Here is a 14,510-nt window from a genome sequence, read left to right as displayed (position 1 = left end):
TCCTTCTGTACCCATTTTTCTGGAGTTTTTATTATAAATTGGTATTGGATTTTGTCAAAAGTTTTTTCTGCGTCTTTTGAGATTGTCATGTGTTTTTATCTTTCAATTTGCTTATAGGGTGTACCACATTGATTGATTTGTGAACGTTGAAGAATCCCTGCATCTCTGGGAATAACCCCACTTGATCATGGTATATGATCCTTTTAATGTGTTGTTGGATTCTGTTTTGTAGTATTTTTTTTGAGTATTTTTACATCTATGTTCATCAGTGACGTTGGCCTGTAAATTTCTTTTTTTCTTTCTTCTTTTTTTGATATCTTTGTCTGGCTTTGGTATCAGGGTGATTGTGGCCTCATAGAATGAGTTTGGGATGTTCCTCCTTCTGCAGTTTTTGAGTTTGAGAAGGATAGGTGTTAATTTTTTGTTAAATATTTGATAGAATTCACATGTGATGCCATCTGGCCCTGGGCTTTTGATTGTTGGAAGAATTTTGATCACAGTTTCAATTTCAGTGTTTGTGATTGGTCAGATCATGATTTCTGTTTTTTCCTGGTTCAGTTTTGGAAGATTTTGGATCACAAAGAGTTGGACATGAGTGAGCAACTAACACTCTTTACTTTCACTTTTCTAAGAATTTGTCCATTTCTTTGAGATCGTCCATTTTATTGGCAATAATTCCTCGTGGTAGTCTGCTATGATCCTCTGTATTTCTGCGTTGTCTGTTGTAACATCTTTTGCATTTCTAATTTTATTGATTTCAGTCTCCTCCCTTTTTAAATTAATGAATCTGCCTTATGGTTTATCAATTTTGTTTATCTTCTCAAATAACCAGCTTTTAGTTTTATTGATCTTTGGTATTTTTTCCTTCATTTCTTTTTCATTTATTCCTGCTCTGTTCTTTTTGATTTCTTTCCTTCTACTAACTTTGGTGGGGGTGGGGGTGGGGGGCGGGGCGGTGTTCTTCTTCTTTTTCTAGTTGCTTTAAGTGTAAGGTTAGGTTGTCTATCTGATGTTTTTCTCCTTTCTTGAGGTAGGCTTGTATTGCTCTAAACTTCCTTCTTCAGTTCAGTTCACTTCAGTTGCTCAGTGGTGTCCGACTCTGTGACCCCTTGGACTGCAGCACATCAGGCTTCTCTGTCCATCACCAACTCCAGGAGTTTACTCAAACTCATATCCATAGAATCAGTGATGTCATCCCACCGTCTCATCCCCTGTTGTCCCCTTCTTCTCCTTCCCTCAATCTTTCCCAGCAACAGTCTCTTTTCCAGTGAGTCAGTTCTTCGAATCAAGTGGCCAAAGTATTAGAGTTTTAGCTTCAGCATCAGTCCTTCCAATGAACACTCAGGACTGATCTCCTTTAGAATGGACTGGTTGGATCTCCTTGCAGTCCAAGGGACTCTCAAGAATCTTCTCTAACACCACAGTTCAAAAGCATCAATTCTTCAGCACTCAGTTTTCTTTATAGTCCAACTCTCACATCCATACATGACTATTGGAAAAACCATAGCTTTGACTTGATGGACCTTTGTTGGCAAAGTAATGTCTCTGCTTTTTAATATGCTGTCTAGGTTAGTCATAACTTCTCTTCCAAGGAGCAAGCATCTTTTAATTTCATGGCTGCAGTCACCATCTGCAGTGATTTTGGAGATGCCCAAAATAAAGTCTCTCACTGTTTCCATTGTTTCCCCATCTATTTGCTATGAAGTGATGGGACCAGATGCCATGATCTTAGTTTTCTGAATGTTGAGTTTTAAGCCAACTTTTCACTCTCCTCCTTCCCTCTTAGAACTTCTTTTTTAAACTTTCCTCTTAGAATTGTTTTTGCTGCATACCATGGGTTTTGGGTCATAGTGATTTTGTTGTCATTTATTTCTATGTGTTTTTTTATTTTCTTTTTTATTCTTGGTTATTTAGAAGTGTGTTATTTAGTCTATGTGTGTTTCTGTTTTTTAGAATTTTTTCCTGTTACTTGATATCTAATCTGATTGCCTTTTGGTCAGGAAAGATGCGTGATACAGTTTCAATTTTCTTAAATTTACTGAGACTTGATTTGTGACCCAACATGTGATCTACCCTGGTGAATGTTCCAGAATGTGCCCTTGGGAAAAAAAAGTGTATTCTGCTGTTTTTGGGTGGAATATCCTAAAGATATTTGTTAGGTCCATCTGATCTAAAGTGTGATTTAAGGCTTGTGTTTCCTTATTTTCTCTGTAGATGATCTGTCCATTGGAATAAGTGAAGTGTTAAAATCCCCTACTATTATTATGTTAATGTTGATTTATCTATTTATGGTTGTTAGCATTTGTCTTATAGGTATTCCTATCTGGGGTACATAGATATTTATAATTGTTACATCTTCTTCTTGGACTGATTCTTTGATCATTATGTAGTGTCCTTATCTCATGTAACAGTTTTTATTTTAAATTCAATTTTTTTGATATAAGTATTTCTTTTTTTTTTAATTTTATTTTTAAACTTTACATAATTGTATTAGTTTTGCCAAATATATAAGTATTTCTATTCCTGCTTTATTTTGATTCCCATTTGCATGGAATATCTTTTTCCATCCCATGACTTTCAGTCTGTATGTGTCCTTAGAGGTGAATCAGATCTCTTACAAGCAGCATATAGACACATCTGTATCCATTTAGTCAGTCTGTGTCTTATGGTTGGGGCATTTAATCCATTTATATTTAAGGTATTTATTGATATTTATATTCCTGTTGCCATTTTCTTAATTGTTTTGGGTTTGTTTTTGTGAGTCTTTTTCTTCTCATGTGTTTCATGCCTACAGAAATTGCTTTAGTATTTGTTGTTCAGCTGGTTTGGTGGTGCTGAATTCTCTTAGTTTTTGCTTGTCTATAAAGCTTTTGATTTCACCACCAAATCCGATGTGAGATCCTTGGTAGGTAGAGTAGTCTTGGTTGTAGGTTTTTCTCTTGCATCACTTTAACTATATCCTGCCACTCCCTTCTGGGCTGTAGAATTTCTCCTGAAAAATCAGCTGTTAGCCTTATGTGGCTTCCCGTGTATGTTATTTTTTGCTTTTCCCTTGCTGGTTTTAATATTTTTTTCTTTGTGTGTGATTTTTATTGGTTTGATTAATATATGTCTTGGCATGTTTCTCTTTGTGTTCATCATCTGTGGTACTCTCTGGCCTTCCTGAACTTGGGTGACTTTTTCCTTTCCCATGTTAGGGAAGTTTTTACTATAATCTCCTCAAATATTTTCTCATACCCTTTCTTTTTCTCTTCTTCTCAGACCCTGTAATTTGAATGTTGGTGCATTTAACATTGTTTCAGAGGTCTCTGAGACTGTCTTCAACTCTTGTCATTCTCTTTTCTCTGCTCTTTAGCAGTTATTTCTATCATTCCATCTTCCAGCTTACTTATGCATTCTTTTGCCTCATTGTGCTGTTGATTTTTCTAGGGTATTTTTAATTTCATTCATTGTCTTGTTCACAGCTGTTTGTCGATTCTTTATTTCTTCTAGGTCTTTGTTACGTGTGTTAAATGTTCTTGCATTTTCTCCATTTTGTTTTTAACTTCTGAAACTTCTTTACTATTCCAAATTCTTTTTCAGATAGGTTGCCTAGTTCCTCTTCATTTATTTGGTCTTGTAGCTTTTTACCTTGCTTCTTCATCTGTAACATATATTTTTTGTCATTTCTTTTTTTTTTTTTTTTGGATGGATGGGACTGTGTTCCTGCCTTCCTAGTTATTGGGCCTGAGGCTTTCAGCAGTGGAGTTTGCATGCAGTTGGGTAGAACCAGATCTTGGTGTGCCAGTGTGGACCTCTGAGATACCTCACTCTGGTTACTGTTGCCTGGGGCCTGATGTTCTCTGTTACTCTAGCAGTTCTGACTCAGCATTCTCACCACAGGGACTCAGGCCTGATCTCTCATACCTGGTTGCCCCCGGGGCTCCTACCATCAGCCTAGCTGTTGGAGGTCCCCCACCAGCTTTTGGTGAGTATCTTTTGCATGGAGAGGCACAGACCGTGTCTTGGATGACATCTTGGCTGTCTCTCATTTATTCTTTTTGAAAAAAAAAATTTATTGAAGTAAGGTTGATTTAAAATATTGTGTTAGTTTCAGATATACAGTATAGTGATCCAGTTATCATTTTTTCAGATTTTACTCCATTATAGGTTTTTACAAGACAGTGGGTATAATTTCCTCTGCTATACAGTATATCCCTATCGCCTATCTATTTTATTTATGAAAGTTTGAATGTGTTAATTCCATATTCCCAATTTTCCCATCCCTCCCTTTTTCTGTATATCTGTTATTCTGTTTCTGTTTTATACGTATATTCATTTGTATTGTTTTTAAGATTTCACATATAAGTGATATTGGGATTCCCAGATGGCACAGTGGTAAAGAATCCACCTGCTGGTGCAGGAGACGCAGGACGTGTGGGTTTGATCCCTGAGTCAAGAAGATCTCCTATAGTAGGAAATGGCAAGCCACTCCAGTCTTCTTGCCTAGAAAATTCCATGGACAGAGGGGCCTGCTGGGATTCAGTCCATGGGGCTGCAAAGAGTCAGACATGACTGAGCAGCTGAGCGCAAGCACGTGTAAGTGATATCATACAGTATTCATCTTTCTCTGTTTTCCTTATTTCACCAAGTATAATATTCTCTAGATCCACCCATGTTGCTGCAAATGGCAGCACTTCATTATTTTTTATGGCCAAGTAATATTCCCACCTGTTTGTGTGGGGGTGGGGGACATTTTCTTACATCAGCCATCTGCTCACAGGCACTTTGGTAGTTCTCATGTAATGGCTGTTATAAATAGTGCTACCATGAACTCTGGAATGCATGTGTCCTTTCTGGATATATGCCCGGGAGTAGGATTGCTGTGCCTGGAAAATCCCATGGACGGAGGAGCCTGGTAGGCTGCAGTCCATGGGGTTGCTAGGAGTCGGACACAACTGAGCAACTTCACTTTCACTTTTCACTTTACTGCATTGGAGAAGGAAATGGCACCCCACTCCAGTGCTCTTGCCTGAAGAATCCCAGGAACAGGGGGAGCCTGGTGGGCTGCCATCTATGGGGTCACACAGAGTCGGACACGACTGAAGCGACTTAGCAGCAGCAGCATCAGACCATTTGAAGATGGCCATTCTGACCAGTGTGAGGTGAAACCTCATTGTAGTTTTGAGTTGCACTTCTTTAATAATTAGTGATGTTGAGCATCTTTTCATGTGCCTTTTGGCCATCAGTATGCTGCTAAGTCACTTCAGTCATGTCCGACTCTGTGCAGCCCTGTAGACGGCAGCCCGCCAGGCTCCCCCGTGCCTGGGATTCTCCAGGCAAGAACACTGGAGTGGGTTGCCATTTCCTTCTCCAATGCATGAAAGTGAAAAGCGAAAGTGAAGTTGCTCAGTCGTGTCTGACTCTTAGCAACCCCATGGACTGCAGCCTACCAGGCTCCTCCGCCCATGGGATTTTCCAGGCAAGAGTACTGGAGTGGGATGCCATTGCCTTCTCCAACAGTATATCTTCTTTAAAAAATGTGTGTTTATGTGTTCTACTTATTTTTAATTAGATTTTTTATATTGAATTATATGAGTTGTTTGAATAATTTTGGATGCCAATCCCTTTTCACATTATATGCAAATATTTTCTCCCATTTTTTTAAATATAAATTAATTTTTTTAATTGGAGGTTAATTACTTTACAATATTGTATAGGTTTTGCCATACATCAACATGAATCTGCCACGGGTATACACGTGTTCCCCATCCCGAATCCCCCTCCCTCCTCCCTCCCCACACCATCCCTCTGGGTCGTCCCAGTGCACCAGCCTGAAGCAACCAGTATCACGCATCGAACTTGGACTGGCGATTCGTTTCCTATATGATATTATACATGTTTCTCTAGGTTGTCTTTTTGTTTTGTTGATGATTTCCTTTGTTTTTAAGGCTTTTAAGTTTAATTAGATCCCATTTGTTTATTTTTGTTTTTATTTCTTTTGCCTTATGAGACTGATCTAAGAAAATATTGCGGCAATTTATTCAGTTCAGTTCAGTCGCTCAGTCGTGTCCGACTCTTTGCGACCCCATGAATTGCAGCATGCCAGGCCTCCCTGTCCATCACCAACTCCAGGTTGGCTAAAAAGTTCATTTGGGGTTTTCCATAAAATGGTATTGTGGTAGTCAGCATGCCAGTGCCATCAGCCAGGATATTGATATTCTGTCAGTATCTAAGAGCATACTTGGGAAGAATTGAAAGGAGAAAGGGGCTCACCTCCATACTTGTATTAGAAATGTATGGAGCTGAGTGGAGGAACAGGCTGGGATGGGCAGCAGGGGAAGAGTGTTAGGACGTGTGTTCCAGGTAGAGAGGTCTGGCTTTGTTACTGAACTTCCAGGACCCTTAAGGGACAGTAGCCACTTCTTTTTCCTGATTTTCCTTTTTCTTTAGAGAAAGGTCAGGAGACTAACATCTCTCTTTTTTTTTAAGTTGGATCATAATTGCTCTACAGTGTTGTGTTGGTTTCTGCCATACAGCACACAAACCAGTCATAAATATAGGTATATCCCACATGTACATCCCTCTTCTCGAGCCTGCCTCCTCCCTCCAGTCCCACCCTCTAGGTCGCCACGGAGCAGCAGGCTGGGCTCCCTCTAACATCTCTTATAAAATATAGCTTTGAGACTCTCAGTTCCAGACTGACTACAGAGTTGAATATGAGGCTTATTCTTACTGTATTTTTTCTTAGCCTTTTACTTTTGTATTGGTGTGTGACTGACTAACAATGCTGTGATAGTTTCAGATGGACAGCAAGGGACTCAGCCATGCGTATATCCATCCTCCCCCAAACAACCTTTACTGTATTTTTTAATGGAGTTCTCATTTCAAGAAAGGTAAAGAAACCAGGTGAGAGTTCTACAGTTAATTTTTCCTCTAAAATCCAAATAATTAAGACAAGTGATCCTCCTGACACTGCTGAGCATATGAAGAGAAAAATTTACACTGATGCCTCTGGAGTTCCATATGCTCAGCTGCAGAATGAAGTCACTTATAACCACCCAGCAATGGCGATTTTAGCCCTAGTGATGGCTGTGCTACACATATGTGTCCAATAAGTATTTGTTGAATGAATAATAAACAGCCCCAGAAAAAGAGACAGTGGGTGTTTGCCAGGGCCTGCGATCCCAGGTCTAGAAGAACCCCTTGCTCCATCCATCCCGACTCACTCACAGGTCCCCATAGGCCCAGCTCAGCAGACCCATCAGTTCCCATCTTGCTCCGTTCTGGGTGCCCCATAGCCCAACAGGTACTCTGCCTATCAGGAGCAGGCTCCCTACTCACTTTGTCCTCCTCTCAAGAACTGGAGACCTTCTAGGTCACAACACTGTGTTGAGTATCCACCTTCCCGTGACATTGCCAACTTGAGTTTAAATATTAGGCCACCAACAGTGGAGTCAGATAGATGCAGTGAACCCAGAAGATGCTTAAATAGACTTCCCTAGTATTGGAGGAGAAAATCCTTACAGTGCATCCCCCAAACTGATTTCCCCACTAATCACAGAGGTTCTATTACACACACAAACATGCATTCTCTCTCTCTCTTTCTTCCCCTCTCCACACAGCCCTGCCCACACACAGAATCTTGTTGCTTAACTTTCAGATAGTGCACTTTCAGAATAGTTTCCAGAAACACATCATGTACTAAACCAAGATATTACCTGAGCTGTTTTGTTGTTGTTGTTCTAAGAGAGAGCAATGCAGCCTGCATTATTTTTCAGACATCACAAATATCACACTTGAAATGCACAGGCAGGACACAAATATAGTTAGAAAACTAGGTTTCACAGTATTTTAAAAGGAGAATAAGAGTTGCGTGCCTTATCCCACCTTTCTCTGAATGTTACATTTCTCCCATCCCAGGCTGCATGAGAAAAATGACAGGGGTACATTGTGTCTCTTTTGAGTAAAGAAGCTCCTGTTTTCCCATGTTTTTATTGCACAGCACCTTCTTTTACTTCTGGTCAGACAAGCATAGGTTTTGATCCAAGAACTTGTGCTCTTCTGAGCCCCCTAATATCACTGCCTGACTTATTCTCCATCTAGGTGATTGTAAGAATCACCAACTTTCCAGCCTCAGCAAAACCTCCACTGCCTGAAATATAACGAGCTTACCCATTTTGGAGAGGACTGCCATGATTGGAGTAGGAAGAGAGCCAAAGTGTTGAACTTCTTATCTAATTTCCATTTAGAGTTCTAAGATTTAAATACATATGTACACACATACCCACATGGAAGAAACTGGGAACAGCATTTTAAAAAATGATGAGATGCTGGAGTTAGAACAGGACGTGTGTTCTCCAGGTCAATCTCCCATTTTATAGATGAGAGAGAAGGCCTATGGAGATGGCCATTGGCAAATGATCCTCTCGTCTTCCATTTTATGTCATCATCCACAGCGAATGCTGATTTTAGAAGCAAAACGTGCAGGAAGAACTCACACAGACTGTGGCCTGGGTTTCCTCCTATCTTGCTACTTTCATTGATCAGTGTTTCCTTCCTCACCGCCCCCCCCCCCCCCACCGCCCCACACACACATTAGTCCCACAGAAGCGAAAGGAGGTGGAGAAAAGAAAAAGAAATGAACAAAGCTGATGGGCTTTCTTCCCAGAAGAATCCTACTTAATCCTAGCTTTATAAAGTTTTTCTTTATCCCATGGCAACAAGGATGTACACATCCCGCTGAATGTTTCAGTCACTTGGAGCAGGTGAGGTCTGTGCCAAGTTCAGGCAGGAGGCAAAGTGGAGATGAGCCCCAGAGGTAGATGCCAGCCCCTGTCATGCCCCCTGTGCCTCTGCCTCTGCTGTGAGATCCAGAAGGGCCCCCTGACACTGACCACAGAGGCAGAGCAACACGGCAGCTCACAGCACTGCCAGGGGGAGTCTCAGGTCCTGCTCACAAGCCAGAGGAGCTGTGTGAATGAAGACGCCCTGTGAGTCCCACTCCACTAGTTGTGTGCGACAGTAGAAAACTCATAAAGGATATAGTTTCCAAAACTGACTTTGTGTGTTTGGGGGTTACGGCAAAAGGAAAGAAACTTTTGAATATATACCTCCGTTTGCTTCTCTCCCTTATGATCGTGTTTTGCCTATTTTTAAAAATTCAGAATCTTCGAGAAACAGATGAAAAGTTCTCTCAGAATGTTTTATTTGAGAAGAAAAGTGAAGCCAGAGAGCCTCAGGGTGTCTGTTAAACCAGGGCTCGGTGGCTGTCTCCTCACAAGCTGCCCAGGCATGTTGGCAGAGTCCTGGCAACTCTGTGGCTTCTTGGGTCTCTTGTTCTCTCTTAGACTGTGACCGTCCTTCCCTCCTAAACGCTGGTACCCATGTGCCTGTGTGTGCCTCTATGTATGCACACGTGTAGCTTACAAGAACTCTAAAGAGATACATTTCTGCTTAAATACTAATATGTTTGCAGTTTACGTTTCAAATCAGTATAGAATCACAGAATTCCCTCCAAATTGTATTTCAAAGTGCAAGCAAAACCAAAATGTATCTTACAAATATACTCATGGCACATTTAGGTCACATGTAACTCTGTATGTTCCAGAATGTAACTTATCTCTTGAAAGACAGTTGACATGGTTTTCTGGGCAAGACAAGGCAAAATATTCAGTAACTTAGCAGCATAATCAGAGTAGAGCCAATACTGCAGCACATTTTTCTCTTGGATTGGGTCAGGAAGTGGCATAGAGAAAACAGTGTAGAAAAACCTGAAAAACTCCTGTCGTCAGTGCTGGGATCAGCACTGTCCCTGGTAGGAGTTCCGCCAGGGACACATGGGTGCCAGCACCTCCTTGATCATGACTTTGCAGGCAGCTCTCATATTGTATGTGACCTCCTAGAAGGTGAAGTGGGTATGCCTTATAAAGTTCCAGTGCCAACTAAATTATTGCTTTACAGAACATCAGTCCAGGTATCACCACTGTTACTAGCAGAGTGATTTGGGAGTGACTTATTCAGGTAACTTTGCACAAACTTCAGCACATACTGCTTGCTCAAGTGATATAGAGCTTTATTCATAGCGTCCAATCACTGCGGGAAGAGCACGCACACACTGGAGGGAGACCAACAAGTGTAAACCGCAGCTTTCCCGCCTCACCGACCACGGGATCTGGTCAGCTCCGCGAGGCACCTGCACCTACACGTCCTTGGCGAGGACCCTTCCCGAGGGCCCTGGAAGGTGTGAAGTGGGGCCGTGCCTGGCACGTGCTGTGTTACCTGCTGTCATGAGTGCTGCTGGTGCTGGGTTCTCTTTTTAAGGAAGTGATTTCCTATGCAAAGGCACCAGCTACATTAGGACAACTTCTTACCAGAACATTTGCCGGTTAATTGTTTTCTCTAATGGGGCCAGGAATGGTGGTTTAGTCTTTGTATGACTGCTGGCTGCACTGCAGTCAAATTGCTTGGATGTGTTTAGATAAATACTGACGATAGATTTTAACAATGTGCTGTTTTGTCTGCTTAGAGAGATCCTTGAAAGATGACTACTGCTGCTACTGCTAAGTCGCTTCAGTCGTGTCTGACTCTGTGCGATCCCATAGATGGCAGCCCACCAGGCTCCCCCGTCCCTGGGATTCTCCAGGCAAGAACACTGGAGTGGGCTGCCATTTCCTTCTCCAATGCAGGAAAGTGAAAAGTGAAAGTGAAGGTGCTCAGTCGTGTCTGACTCTTAGTGACCCCATGGACTGCAGCCCACCAGGCTCCTCCATCCATGGGATTTTCCAGGCAGGAATACTGGAGTGGGGTGCCATCGCCTTCTCCGTGAAAGATGACAGCACAGGTGAAAAGCTGTCAAGACACCTGACATCTCCAAATGAACCTGCTTCCTTTCCTTGTGAATCTGCCAGTTTCCAAAATGTCATATGCCTGTGACTTTTTTTTTTTTTTTTTTTTTAAGGTACATGGTTACAGTTTAATTCACCATCTGGAAAGTTTACTAACAACTAGACTGAATTTTCTCATGTTAGCATCTCGCTGCTCGTGCATAAGCACTCGGGCTTTGCTCTACCGTCACTTTCAAGGCGCCTTGTTGTTCTTTTCCTCCCTTGGAATAAGGCCAGTGTGCTACCCGTCAGTCTTCTTTCTGTCATTTAGCCACTTAATTATCCATGACTATTCCAAAAACCGAAGGACTGCTCTCAGTCCAGATAGTTGGTGAAGGACAGTGCTGATCATCCACATCCGCCGCCCAGGGCTCCCCCGAGCCTGCTTCCTCATCTGTGAAAAACTGTGAATACAGTGCCTTGCTACTAGATTTGTGTGTGTGTGTGTGAGAATAAAATCAAATACTCACTGGAAAACTTTAGCACAGTGTGTGGATAAGGCGTGTGCCAGAAACGCTTCTGCGGTTGCTGGATGAAGGGTGTGCAGTGTAGATGCCCTGTGATATGCACACGTGGCTCTCCCCACACTCCCCGAATGCCACTGGAGTGCAGCTCACACTTTGTATGTGACCTTGGGGATGTGAAATGTATGTTACTCCATAATGTTCAAGTGTGAGCTCAGTCTTTAATTTATATAACATGATGGGCTCGTAACTGCTGTTAAGAGCATTTATATCCACTTTGCGCCATTTTTCCCATGAGGAAATCAAGGAGCAGAAATTAGAGTACTTTCTAGAATCATCTGAACCACATTTCTGTTCCTTTGCCACCCTGTTAATTATAGAGACAGCCACACCTACACCAGATTTCATTTTCCCCACCTCTTAAGATGTTATCAGCTTCATTAAAAAGAAATAGTTTCCCCACTAGTGGGGGATTCCCTGTTGGTCCAGTGGTTAGGACTCTTGCAGTCTTACTTTCGAGGGCCCAGGTTCAATTCCTGGCTGGGGAACTAAAGTCCCACAAGCACACACATGGTGGCAAAAAAAAAAAAAAAAAAAGAGGCAAATATGTTGTCTACTCTGTCAGTTAAGCAACTATAATGTATTTTTCTTTGAAGACTCTGTCTCCTGGGATGTATATCTTCCATCAGAAATAACTTTTAGGCAAATTATAGTTAAAATACTGCCTGCACCTTTTCCCCTTTAAAGCTGAAATAATCATATCTTCAGTTCAGTTCAGTTCAGTTGCTCAGTTGTGTCTGACTCTTTGTGACCCCGTGAATCGCAGCACACCAGGCCTCCCTGTCCATCACCATCTCCCAGAGTTCACTCAGACTCATGTCCATCGAGTCAGTGATGCCATCCAGTCATCTCATCCTCTGTCGTCCCCTTTTCCTTCTGCCCCCAATCCCTCCCAGCATCAGAGTCTTTTCCAATGAGTCAACTCTTTGCATGAGGTAGCCAAAGTACTGCAGTTTCAGCTTCAGCATCATAGCTTCCAAAGAGATCCAGGGCTGATCGCCTTTAGAATGGACTGGTTGGATCTCCTTGCAGTCCAAGGGACTCTCAAGAGTCTTCTCCAACACCACAGTTCAAAAGCATCAATTCTTCGGCACTCAGCTTTCTTCACAGTCCAACTCTCACATCTATACACGACCATTGGAAAAACCATAGCCTTGACTAGACGGACCTTTGTTGGCAAAGTAATGTCTCTGCTTTTTAATATGCTATCCAGGTTAGTCATAACTTTTCTTCCAAGGAGTAAGCGTCTTTTAATTTCATGGCTGCAGTCACCATCTGCAGTGATTTTGGAGCCCAGAAAAATAAAGTCTGACACTGTTTCCCCTGTTTCCCCATCTATTTCCCATGAAGTGATGGGACCAGATGCCATGATCTCTGTTTTCTGAATGTTGAGCTTTAAGCCAACTTTTTGACTCTCCTCTTTCACTCTCATCAAGAGGCTTTTGAGTTCCTCTTCACTTTCTGCCATAAGGGTGGTGTCATCTGCATATCTGAGGTTATTGATATTTCTCCTGGCAATCTTGATTCCAGCTTGTGTTTCTTCCAGTGCAGCGTTTCTCATGATGTACTCTGCATAGAAGTTAAATAAGCAGGGTGACAATATACAGCCTTGACGTACTCCTTTTCCTATTTGGAACCAGTCTGTTGTTCCATGTCCAGTTCTAACTGTTGCTTCCTGACCTACATACAGGTTTCTCAAGAGGCAGGTCAGGTGGTCTGGTATTCCATTCTCTTTCAGAATTTTCCACAGTTTACTGTGATCCACACAGTCAAAGGCTTTGGCATAGTCAATAAAGCAGAAATAGATGTTTTTCTGGAACTCTTTTGCTTTTTCAGTGATCCAGCGGATGTTGGCAATTTGATCGCTGGTTCCTCTGCCTTTTCTAAAAGCATCTTGAACATCTGGAAGCTCACAGTTCACGTATTGCTGAAGCCTGGCTTGGAGAATTTTGAGCATAACTTTACTAGCGTGTGAGATGAGTGCAATCATATCTTAGACTGAGTTAAACTAGCCCTCTCTGAGCGAGAGTGTAAGCTGCACCCTTCACTTGGATGCGGAGCGGGGAGGGCGGAGCCACTGAATGTGAGCAGGGCTCCGTTCGTCCTGGGTGTGGCCGGCGGTCCCTGCTTGGCCTCTGGTCCACTGCCCAGTCCTCCAGGGCAGCAGCTCTGCTCCTCCTCCTGCTGGGTTCTGGCTCAGTCTAAGGTGCTCACTATTAACCCCAAGAGAGAACAAAGAGGCTGGCTCCCCGCCCTTCCCACTTGCTCTGAGTCATGCTGAAAATGTTTCACAGTATCTGTTTTGACCATGACTCCCATCCAGATCCACAAAAACACTTGGGAAAAGGACCACATGGTCACTGTGAGATTCCATTTTGAGTCTCCTCCTGGATGACCAGTTACTTCATAACTTTAATACCTTGCTGCATTTACATCCTGGCTGTCTCAGGACTGAAAGTTATGAGCATGTCATCAAACTTGAGCACCAGTTTCCAGCTGGTTCTCCCTGGTTTGTGTTTATAAAATAGAAACAAAGTATAAGTAGTGATGTATTCTTTTACTCAGTGTGAAAGACCACTTGTTTTTGAGACTAATACAGATTTTTTTTTAATACCTAATTATTTTTAAACATCCTACCTGTTCCCTGAATACATGATGTTCTTACCTAGGATGTTTCAGGGAGGGGATAATTTCTCTCTGCCACTCTTGTGTTCTTTGCTGTTGTTCTTTAATCACTCAGTTGTGCCTGACTCTTTGTGACCCATGGACTGTAGCCCACGAGGCTCCTCTGTCCATTGGATTTCCCAGGTAAGAATACTGGAGCAGGTTGTCATTTCTTTCTCCAGGGGAATCTTTCCAACCCAGAGATTGAACTCATGTCTTCTGCATTGGCTGGCTTCCCAGGTGGCGCTAGTGGTAAATAACCCACCTGCCAATGCAGGAGACAGAAGAGATGTGGGTTAGATTCCTGGGTCAGGAAGATCCCCTGGAGAAGGGCATGGCAACTCCAGTATTCTTGCCTGGAGAATCCCATGGGCAGAGGAGCCTGGAAGGCTACAGTCCACAAGGTCGCAAAGAGTCGGACAGGATTAAAGCGACTTAGCACGGTAGCTCCTGCATT

The 14,510-nt window shown here is 42.5% G+C and overlaps 1 protein-coding gene across 1 annotated transcript in view; it reads left to right on the top strand.

Moving 5' to 3' along the window:
• Window positions 1-14,510, top strand: part of EGFR (epidermal growth factor receptor) — a 218,506-nt gene that overhangs the window by 51,700 nt on the left and 152,296 nt on the right. The gene's annotated exons all lie outside the window — the stretch shown is intronic.

The sequence above is a fragment of the Bos javanicus genome, chromosome 22 (assembly GCF_032452875.1).
Source record: "Bos javanicus breed banteng chromosome 22, ARS-OSU_banteng_1.0, whole genome shotgun sequence".
Classification (NCBI taxonomy): Eukaryota; Metazoa; Chordata; class Mammalia; order Artiodactyla; family Bovidae; genus Bos; species Bos javanicus.
Note: the sequence above shows the minus strand (reverse complement) of the source record. Positions and strands in the feature narration are given on the sequence as shown.